Here is a 12,457-nt window from a genome sequence, read left to right on the forward strand (position 1 = left end):
AGGATCCCACATTGCATTTAGTTGTTATGTCTCTGTAATAGTTCCTCAGTCTTTTCTTGTCTTCAAAAAGACAAGACACTTTTGAAGAATACTGATCAGTTACTCCGAATAGTATCCCTTGATGTGTGGATTTGTCTGATGTTTTCTCATGATTGGAATGAGTGTGCATTTTGGCAAGAATTTCACAGAAATGATGTATCCTTAATGCATCATGCAGTTCATGTCATATGTTTGTACAGGTGATGTTGACCTTGACCACTTGGTTAAGTGGTTTCTATTGGGTTTCTCCACTGTAAAGTTACTATCTTTCCCTTTGTAGTTGATAAGTATCTTGGGGAGATACTTTGAAACTATACACAGGTTTTTCAAAAACTTTCACCTACGAATTATAGCATCTTGTTTAGAACAACTATTTCTGTAGTATTTGCCTGTTTTCTTCTACATTTATTAATTGGACTTCTGAAGGAAGAGCTGTCTCTTCTCCCCACTAATTTATTTGATCATATTAATTATGGAATCATGGATATTTATTTTATTCTATGGGTTATAATCTAGTACTATCATTATTTTATTCCTTAAATTATTCCAGTTTTGGCCATTAAGAGCTCCTTTAGGTAGACTACTGTGTTCCTTGGAAAAGCTCCTCCCCACTTTTTAAGCATTTCCTTACTTTCTGGCAAGATGTTAAACACTCTCATATTCATTCCCTTTCCAGGTACTGGAACAACCGCCTCTCCAAGGATTCCTAGTTCCATTTATTGGAGAATGGCATTGAGAAGCCAAGATTTTGGCACTACATGTGCTCATTGCTACTAGAGTCACTGCTTTTTGGCCCTCTCTGCCACCAAAGCTAGGAAGTAAATATAGGTATGCTCACTCACACAGACACACATCCATATTCTGCAGCTAGTTATCTAAACATATGTATGTGAAAAAACATGCGCTTACAGTAATACTTCCGATTTCAATTCAGCATCACAGGGTTCATTTTAACCTTTCCTTATTTGTAAATTCTTTCTCCTAAGGTAAGAACCTGGCTCTCATTATCTGCAATCTTTTTACTTGTTCAGTTCTAGCGTACACATAAGGTAGTTTCAGAATTGCCAGTCCAGGGACTTCCCTGGTGGTCCAGTGGTTAAAACTCTGCTTCCACTGCAGGGGACACGGGTTTGATCCATGGTCGGGGAACTAGGATCCTTCATGATGTATGACATGGAAAAAAAAAAAAAAATTGCCAGTCCACACCTGCGTGAGAAACACATTTATTGACCAGATTAGAGCATTTGTGTAGTTCTTTTTCCCTCTGGCCTTACATTATCCAGTGAGGACAGTGTTTTCCATGGTTATTTTATGTTCCCAACCACCTTCAGTGTTACGTTATTCAATATAATATAGTTAGGATCTCTTGTTGGCTTTTATTTCATTTCAGGTACTCCACCTCATACTAGTTGGTTTTAATTTATTTGGGGGGAGATAAGTGAATGGTATCTGAAACATTATTATGTTCTAAGAGAGCTATACAAAAGATACAGTAATGTCACTCTCTTCTCACCCCTGCTACCCCATCCCCCTCCCTGACTTTTCCCACCAGCCCTCTACGGATAACCAGTCTCTAGCTTCTGGTTTAATCCTTCCTGTATTATTTCTTTTGCATAAATTAGCATTTTGGTGGGGGTTTTTTTTGTTGTTTTTGTTTTTGTTTCTTTTGCTTTCTTCACTTAACGGTATGTCTGGTATAAACAAGAATATAAACTACACACTCCTGAACAACTAATGGGTCAAAAAAGAAATCAATCAAAAGGGAAATCAAGAAATATCTTGAAACAAATGCAAGTGGAAACAAAACATACCAAAACCAATGGGATGTTGCAAAAGCAGTTCATAAAGGGAAATTTATAGTGATAAATGCATTTATAAACAAAGAAAGATCCCAAATAAACAACCTAACTTTACACCTCAAGGCACTAGAAAAAGAAGAACAAACTAAGCCAAGGTAAGCAGAAGGAAGGAAATAACAGATCAGAGGGGAAATAAAGGAAATAGAGATCAGAGCAAAAATATAAAAGATTCAAAACCAAGAGCTGTTTTCTTTAAAAACAAAATTAACAAAACTTTAGCTAGACTAATTAAGAATAAGAGAATACAATCAGAAATGAAAGAGGCAATTATCACAACTGATAACACAGAAATACATAGCATCATAAGACATTACAATGAACACTTGTATACCAACAAATTGAACAACAGAGAAGAAATGGATAAATTCCTAGAAACATACAACCAACCAAGACTGAATCAGGAAGAAACAGAAAATCTGACTAGACCAATAACAAGAAGATTCAATCAGTAATCAAAAACCTCCCAACACAAAAAAGCCCAGGATCAGATGGTTTTGCTGGTGAATCCTACCAGTTAAAAAATTAATGCCAATCCTTCTCAAACTATTCCAAAAAATTGAATTGGAGGGAACACTCCAAAACTCTTTTTATGAGGCTAGGACTATCCTGATAACCAAAGCCAGATAAGGACAATCAAGAAAAATTACAGACCAGTATCCCCAATGAACAGAGATGCAAAAATTCTCAACAAAATATTAGCAGAACAAATTCAATGGCACATTAAAAGGATAATACACCGTGATCAAGTTAGATTTATCCCTGGGATACAAGGGTGGTTCAACATATGCAAATCAATCAATGTGATGTATCACATTAATAGAATGAAAGGTAAAATTCATACGATCATTTCAATAGATGCAGAAAAAGCATTTGACAAAATAAAACATCCTTTCATGATAAAAATGCTCAGTAAAGTGGGTATAGAAGGAGCAAACCTCAATACAATTAAGGCTTTATATGACAAACCCACACCCAACCAACCCACAATCATATGCAACAGTGAAAGGTTGAAAGCTCTTCCTCTAAGATTAGGAACAAGACAAGGGTGCCACTCTCACCACTCTTGGTCAACATACTGGCAATCCTAGCCAGAGCAATCAAGCAAGATAATAAAATAGAAGAAGATTCTAGAAAAAATGGTTATGTAAAAGATCCCGGCTTCCCTGTCCCTGAGCAAAGATCAATGATTAGGCAGCTATCCACAAACAAAAACAGCTCCAGGAAATCTCTAGAATCCACTTATGAAATTTTAGCAACATGGTGGGGGGGAAAAAAACAAAACCAAAAAGACCCAACAAACCTGAGAATAACTGCACAAGAAGAGAAGGAAGACAACTACATTCTGCGTGTATCATCCCATCCTCCAAGACAGTATTCAGCACCAAGAAGGCCAACTACTAAGAGTGCCTCTGAGTGGGAGACCTGCCCTGCAGACAAGCTCAGCAGCTTCCACCACTGATGAAGTCACCAGCCAGCTGCTCAGATTTGCCAGCCACACTGCAGGTATTTACATTCCCTAATGCCAGCCAGCGAGCTTCAGTCCAGTCCCTCCCTGCTTCCTAACCCTCTCGCCCCCACCCGCTGCCTCCTGCAAGAGCCTGGACCTGCACCAGTAGCCATCCAAGGTCTCTGTGGCTGCACAAGGATAAGAAGTTAGACACCTGAGTCCCTCCCCACGCCTGCCAGAGCCTGGGAGCTACACTTAGAGCAAACTGGCTTCAACAGCTACATGAATGCAAGACAGAAGCCTCAGTGCCGTCAGCTGACCCCCACCACTGGCTCTGTGCTAGGGACTAGACCCTCCAGCTGCCCACCTGTATGCCACCAGCCTGATGCTGGTCACTGGCCTCCACTGTAGCACATATGCAGGGAGAGGAAAGGGTACAGCCACATGTAAACACACTGACAGCCCAGCCCCCTGATGCTGCTTTTGGGCAAGGATCAGGCCCTGCCTTTCCTCACAGGGAAGCAACAAGATGCCCACCTATAGACAGCCCCTCCAGCTTTGCTCCAGCATGCCAGCGCCCAACCCCCATCACCAGCCCTCACTACAGTGTGCACAGCCCATGGGGAGACTGTAGCACACTGATATCCAGGGACCCTGCAGCTGCCTGCAGGCCTGGATCAGGCCCTACCTTCTGTCACTGGCCAGCACCACCACACCTACCTGTAACTAGCCCCTCCAGCAGTGCACATGCATGCCCCGAGCCTGACCCCCACCCCTGGCCTTCACTGCAGTGTGCATGCCCAGGGGGAAAGAATACAGCCACAGGAGAGAACACCAAGGACCAGGGCCCCTAGCAGCTGTTTCTGAGTCCAGATGAGGCCCTGTCTTCTGTTGCTGGCCAGCACCACCATGCCCACATGTAGCTAGTTCATCCAGCTGAGGACCTCCATGCCCCACAGCCTGACCCCTGTCACTGTCCTCCACTGTAGTATACATACCCAGGGGTAGAGTGTGAAGCCATAGGAGAACATGCTGACACCCAGGTCCTCCATAGATGACAGTGAGCCCATAGCTGGCCCTGGCCCTTGCTACCTGCCCTGACCCCCATCACTTCAAGTGTGCCTGCAAATAACCTCTGCCACTACATAGGCATCTGCAGCAGCCCCTGAAGCAGAGTATGTGCACACCATTGGCTCCAGCCACCACTGCTGCCTGCCCTGGTCCCTAGCTATTGATTCAAGAGGCATGGCTTAGAAGCCCAACATCCCTTGCAGCCATTTCAGATTCCCTGCAGTGCTCACCCAGGAATACATAGTTGTCAATACTGTGGATCCTAGTGGCTTGAGACAAAGAGACATCACACCCGCACTGGATCCAGTGCTGCCATGTGCCCTGGTATCACTAGATCTGGGGTCACCACACAATCTGGTGTTCCCCTATCCACAGGTAACAGGCTTCTCTTACCAAAATCAGTCCATAAAGTCTGGAAGAGGTGACTACCTCTTCAAATGCTTGGACAACTACACAAGGCTACAGGGATCACAAAGAATCAGGAAAACTTGTCTCTACCAAAGGAATACAGTAAACCTCCACTATCCAGACCAAAGAAATGGAGATTCATGAATTGCCCAACAAATAATTAAAAATAATTGCAAAAAAAAAATTGCCTACAGACGCTCAGAGAGCTAGAAGAGAACACAGATAAACAATTTGATAATATGAGAAAAATAAAACAAGAATGAAATGAGAAGCTCAGTAAAGAAAGAGACAGAAAACATAAAACAGAACCAAACAGAAATTTTGAAGCTAAAGAATAAAATGACTGAACTGAAGTCTTCAACAAAGAGCTTCAACAGCATATTTGAACAAATAGAGGGGAGAATCAGTGGACAAGAAGACAAGTCAACTGAAATTGTACAATTAGAAAAGCAAGAAGAAAAAATAATGCAGAGGAACAAAGAAAGCCTACAGAAGTTATGGGACATAATCAAAAGAAATAATGTACACATTACTGGAGTCCCAGAAGGAGGAGAGAAGGAAAAAGGAGTAGAAGCTTATTTAAAGAAATAATGGCTGAGAATTTCCCACACATGAGAAGAGAATTGGACATTCAAGTTCATGAAGCTAACTGGTCACCAATCCAAAACACATAGTGATAAAATTGTCTAAAACCAAAGACAAAGAGAGAATTTTAAAAGCAGAGAATTTTAAAAGATAAGGAGAGAATTCTAAAAGCAGCAAGAGAAAAAAAATTCTCTCATACAAGGGAGCCCCCATAAGACTATTAGCAGATTTCTCACCAGACACTAGGCCAGGAGAAAATGAGATAATATATTCAAAGTGCTAAGAGAAAGAAACTGCCAACTAAGAATACTTTACCAAACAAAGTGGTCCTTTAGAAATAAAGGTGAAATAAAATCTTTTCCTAATAAACAAAAGCTGAGGGGACTCATCATCACTGAAAGTACAGTACAAGAAATGCTGAAAGGAGTTCTTCAAGCTGAAAAAAAGGCCACTAATTAGTAGCTTGAAAACATGAAAATATACAACACACTGGTAAAGGATAGATTAAGATTTTGAATACCTTAATACTATAATATGATATGCTAACTACTTAACTCTAGATAAAGGCTAAAAGGCAAAAGTATTAAACATAGCTTTAGCTTCAACAATTTGTTAATGGATACACAATAAAAAATGTAAATGGTATCATCAAAAACCTAAAAGGGGAGGGGGAGGGGGAATAAATGGATACAATTTTTATATGCAATCAAACTAAATTGTTATTAGCATAAAATACACTGTTATATTTATAAGATGTTTTATTTAAACTTCATGGGAACCCCAAAGCACAAATCTACAACATATACATAAAAGATAGAGAAGAGGGAATTAAAACATAACACTGTGGAATATCATCAATTTACAAAGGAAAGCAACAAGAAAGGAAGAAAAGAAAAAAATGGAAATATAGTAACTGTCAGAAAACAATAAGATGGCATTAGTAAGTCCTTACCTATCAATAACTACTGTAAATGTTAATGGATTAAATTCTCCAATCAAAAGACACAGACTGGATGGATAGATTAAAAAAACAAAAACAGACCCAACTGTATGCTACAAGAGATTCATCTCAGCTCTAAGGACATGCATAGGTTAAAGTGAAGGGATGGCAAAAGATATTCCATGTAAGTGGAAGCCAAAAGAGCATGGGTAGCTATACTATATCAAACAAAATTGACCTTAAGCCAAAAATAATAACAAGAAACAAAGATGGTCATTACGTAATGATAAAGGGTTCAACTCATCAAGAAGATATAACAATCATAAATGTATATGCACCCAACATCAGAGCACCTAAATATATTAATACTAACAGATCAAAGGGAGAAATAGGCAACAATACAATAATAGAAGAGGATTTCAATACCCCACTTTCAACAATATATACATCATCCAGACAGAAAATCAATGAGGAAACATTGGACTTGAACTATACTTTAGACCAAATGGACCTAATAGAAATATACAAACATTCCAGAATATACATTCTTCTCAAGGGCACATGCAACATTATCCAGGATAGATCACATGACAGGTCACAAAAAAGTCTTACCATACTTAAGAAGAATGAAATCATACTAAGTATATTTTCTAACTGCAATGGTATGAAACCAGAAATCAATAACAGGAGGAAAACTGGAAAAATCCCAAATATATAAGACTAAGCAACATGTTCCTGAATAAACAATGGGTTAAAGAAGAAATGGAAAAGGGAGTTAAGAAATATCTTGAAACAAATGAACATGGAAGCACAACATATCAAAACCTATGAGATGTTGCAAAAGCAGTCCTAAGAGGGAAGTTTATAGTGATAAATGTCTGCCTACATTAAGAAACAAGAAAGAGCTCAAGTAAACAACCTCACATTACACATTAAGGGAATAGAAAAAGAACAAACAAAGCCTAAATTTAGTAAAAAGAAGGAAATAAAAAGATTAGAGCAGAAATAAATGAAATAGAAACCAGAAAAATACTAGAAAAGATCAACGAAACCAAGGGCTGGGTTTTGGGTTTTTTTTTTTACATAAACAGGATCGACAAAGCTTTTGCTAGACTGAATCAGAAAATGAAATAAAAGATATTACAGGGCTTCCCTGGTGGCGCAGCGGTTGAGAATCTGCCTGCCAATGCAGGGGACACAGGTTCGAGCCCTGGTCTGGGAAGATCCCACATGCCACGGAGCAACTGGGCCCGTGAGCCATAATTACTGAGCCTGCGCGTCTGGAGCCTGTGCTCCAAAACAAGAGAGGCCGCAATAGTGAGAGGCCCACGCACCGCGATGAAGAGAGGCCCCCGCTTGCCACAACTAGAGAAAGCCCTCGCACAGAAACGAAGACCCAACACAGCCAAAAATAAATAATAAAAAAAAAAAATTCAAATGTAACATCCAAATATTAAAAAAAAAAAAGATATTACAAATGATAGCACAGAAATACAAAGGGTCATGAGCAACTACTATGAGTAATTACACACCAACAAACTGGATAACCTAGAAGAAATGGAAATTCCTAGAAACACAGAACCTACCAAGACTGAAGATATAGAAAATCTGGGACTTCCCTGGTGGCGCAGTGGTTGAGAATCTGCCTGCCAGTGCAGGGGACACGGGTTCGAGCCCTGGTCTGGGAAGATCCCACATGCCGTAGAGCAACTAGGCCCATGAGCCACAACTACTGAGCCTGCGCGTCTGGAGCTTGTGCTCTGCAACAAGAGAGGCCACGATAGTGAGAGGCCCACGCACCACGATGAAGAGTGGCCTCTGCTCGCCGCAACTAGAGAAAGCCCTTGCACAGAAACGAAGACCCAACACAGCCAAAAATAAATAAATTAAATAAATAAATTTTACAAAAAAGAAAAGAAAAGAAAATTCATGGTGCTGTATTCATTCATTTGCTCGAAAAAAAAAAAGAAAAGAAAATCTGAGCAGACAAATATTGAGTAAGGAGATTGAATCAGTAATCACGAACCTCCCAACACAAAAAAACCCAGGACCAGATGGCTTCACTGATGAATTCCACCAAACATTTAAAGAAGAATTAATGGCAATCCTTCTCAAACCATTCCCCAAAAAAAAACTGAAGAAGAGGGAACATACCCAAACTCATTTACAAGGCTAGAATTACCCCGATACCAAAGTCAGAAAAGGATACTACAAGAAAAGAGAACTACTACAGGCCAGTATCCCTGATGAATAGAGATGCAAAGAATTTCAATAAAATACTAGCAAACTAAATTCATCAGCACATTAAAAGGATCATTTACCATGATCAAGTGAGACTTATCTCTGGACATAAGGTGGTTCAACATATGCAAATCAATCAATGTGCTACACCACATTAATAGAATGCAAGATAAAAATCATATGATCATTTCAACAGATGCAGAAAAAAGCATTTGACAAAACAACATCCTTTCATGATAAAAATGCTCAACAAAGTTGGTATAGAAGGAACATACCTCAATACAATAAAGGCCATACATGACAACCCCAGAGTCAACATCATGCTCAACTGGTGAAAGGCTGAAAGCTTCTTCCCTAAGACCAGGAACGTGACAAAAGTGCACACTCTCACCACTCCAATTCAACATAGTATTGGAAATCTCAGCCAGAGCAATCAAGAAAAAGAAAAAAAAAGACATCCAAATGGGAAGGTAAGAAGTAAGACTGTACTTGCTTGCAGATGATATGATCTTATATATAAGGAATCCTAAAGACATGACCCTAAAACTGCTAGAACTAATCAACAAATTCAGTAAAGTGGCAGGATATAAAATCAACACACAGAAAATAGTTGTGTTTCTATACACTAACAACGGAACATCTGAAAAAGAAATAGAACAATCCCATTCAAAATAGCATCTAAAACAATAAAATACTTAGGAATAAATCTAACTGAGGAGGTAAAAGTTCTTTTGCCTGAAAACTACAAATTTGATGTAAGAAATTGAAGACAACACAAATAAAAAGATAACCAGTATTCATGGATTGGAATAATTAATATTATTAAAATGTCCATACTATCCAAAGCCATCTATGGATTCACTGCAACCCATATCAAAATTCCAAAGGCATTTTTCCGAGAGATAGAAAAAACAATCTTAAAATGTATATGGAGCCACAAAAGACCCTAAATAGCCAAAGCAATCCTGAGAAAGAAGAATAAAGACAAACACATCATACTTCCTGATTTCAAACTATACTACAAAGTTATAGTAATCAAAACAGTGTTGTACTAGTATAAAAATAGACACACAGGGAATTCCCTGGCAGTCCAGTGGTTAGGACTCAGTGCTTTCACTGTGGTGGCCCAGGTTCAATCCCTGGTTGGGGAACTAAGATCCCACAAGACACCTGGTATGGCAAAAAAAAAAAAAAAAAAAAAACTTAGACACACAGATCAGTGGAACAGAATCACGAGCCCAGAGTCAAGAATACTCAGTGGGGAAAAGATAGTCTCTTTCCTTTAAGTGGTGCTGAGAAAATTTGATAGTCTCTTTCCAGCCAATGGTGCTAAGAAAATTGGGTATTCATACATAAAAGAATGAAAGCAGACCCCTATCTTACACCAATCAAAACATTAACTCAAAATGGATTAAGGACTTAAACATAAGACCTGAAACTATAAAACTCCCAGAAGAAAACACAGGGGAAAGGCTCTTTGACATTGGTTCTGGCAACAATTTTTTGGATATGACACCAAAAGCACAAGCAAGAAAAGCAAAAATCAACAATTTGGACTATACCAAACTAAAGAGTTTCTCCACAGAAAAAGAAGCAATAACAAAATGAAAAGACAACCTACAGAATGGGAGAAAATATTTGCAAACCATATATCTCATAAGGCTTTAATGACAAAAGTATATTAAAGAACTAATACAACTCAATAGCAAAAAACAAATAAACAATCCAATTTAAAAATGGGCAGAGGATCTGAAGAGACATTTTTTTCCATAGAAAACACACAGGTGGCCAACAGGTAACATGAAAAGATTCTCAGCATCACTAATCATCAGGGAAATGTAAATCAAAACCACAATGAGATATCACCTCATACCTGTTAGATTGGATATCATCTAAAAGATGAGATAACAAGCTTAATGAGGATGTGGAGAAAAGGGAACCCCTATGCACCATTGGTGAGAATGTAAATTACTTTAATCACTATGGAAAACTGTATGGAGGTTTCCCCAATTTTTTTAAAACTACCATATGATCCAGGAATCTCACTTCTGGTACATATACAAAATAAATGAAAAAAGATATCAAAAAGGAATCTGTACTCCCATGTTTCTTGCAGCATTATCCATAACAGCCAAAATATAGTAACAACCTAAGTGTCTGTCAATGGATCAATGGATAAAGAAGATGCAGTGGATACCCTGTGCCTCCACTGACAGCATCAACCCCTAGCCTAGTGCCTAAAATATGTAATATTATAAAAATGCTAATCCAAGTCTAAGCAGCAGAGTTGAGACTAGAGGCATGAATGACGAACTTGCTGTGTGTGCAAAATCTAAGAGGTGCCGAAAAGCTCAGTACTCACGATGAATAATATCTTAATAAAATATTTCAGGGGAGATGGAGACAAAATCATGGAGTAGAAGGACATGAGCTCAACGCATCTTATGGAAACACCAAAATCACAACTAACTGCTGAACAACCATTGACAAAACAAACAAACAAAACAAAACAAAAATGCTGGAACCTACCAAAAAAGATATTCTACACCCAAAGATGAAGAAGAAGCCACAACGAGAAAGTAGGAGGGGCACAATCATGATAAAATCAAATCCCATACCTGCCGGGTGGGCGACCCACAAACTGGAAAATAATCATGTCACAGAAGTTCTCCCACAAGGGTGAAAGTTCTGAGCCACATGGCAGGCTCCCCAGCCTGGGGGTCTAGCAATGGGAGGAGGAGCCCCCTGAGAATCTGGCTTTGAAGGCCAATGGGGTTTGATCACAGGAATTCCATGGGACTGAGGGAACAGAGACTCCACACTTGTAGGGTGCACACAAGGTCTCATGTACACCAAGACCCAGGGAAAAAAGCAGTGACCTCATAAGAGCCAAGGCCAGACCTACCTGCAGTATTGGAGGGTCTCCTGTGGAGGCAGGGGATAGCTGTAGCTCACTGTGGGGAAAAAGACACTGGTAGTGGTAGTTCTGGGGAGCACTCATTGGCATGAGCCCTCCTGGAGGCTGCCATTTTCTCACCAAGACCTGGCCCCACCCAACAGCCTGTAGGCTCCAGTACTGGGATGCCTCAGGCCAAAAAACCAACAGGGCGGGAACAGAGCCCCATCCGTTAGCAGTCAGGCTGCTTAAAGTCTTCCTGAGTGCACAGCTGCCTGGTAAACACAACCCTTGACATGGCTCTGCCCACCAGAGTGACAAGAGCCAGCTCCACCCACCAGTGGGCAAGAACCAGTTCCAACCACCAGGAAGCCTGCACAAACCTCTTAGACAGCCTCATCCACCAGCAGGGGAGACAGCAGAAGCAAGAACTACAATGCTGTAGCCTGTGGAATGGAAACTACAATCACAGAAAGTCAGACAAAATGAGACAGCAGAGGAATATGTCCCAGATGAAGGAACAAGATAAAACCTCAGAAGAACAATTAAGTGAAGTGGAGAGAGGCAACCTACCTGAAAAAGAATTCAGACTTATGATAGTAAAGATGATCCAAGGTGTCTGAAAAAGAATGGAGGCACAGATCGACAAGATACAAAAAATGATTAACAAAGACCTACAAGAGCTAAAGAACAAACAAACAGGGATGAACAATACAATAACTGGAATGAAAAATACACTACAAAGAATCAATAGCAGAATAACTGGAGGCAGAACGGATAAGTAAGCTGGAAGACAGAATGGTGGAAATCACTGCTGCAGAATAGATAAATAAAAAAGAATGAATAGAAATGAGGACAGTCTCAGAGACCTCTGGGACATTAAATACACCAACATTTGAATTATAGGAGTGCCAAAATAATAAAAGAGACAGAAAGGACCTGAGAAAATACTTGAAGAGATAATAGCTGAA

The sequence above is a fragment of the Balaenoptera ricei genome, chromosome 2 (assembly GCF_028023285.1).
Source record: "Balaenoptera ricei isolate mBalRic1 chromosome 2, mBalRic1.hap2, whole genome shotgun sequence".
Lineage (NCBI taxonomy): Eukaryota > Metazoa > Chordata > Mammalia > Artiodactyla > Balaenopteridae > Balaenoptera > Balaenoptera ricei.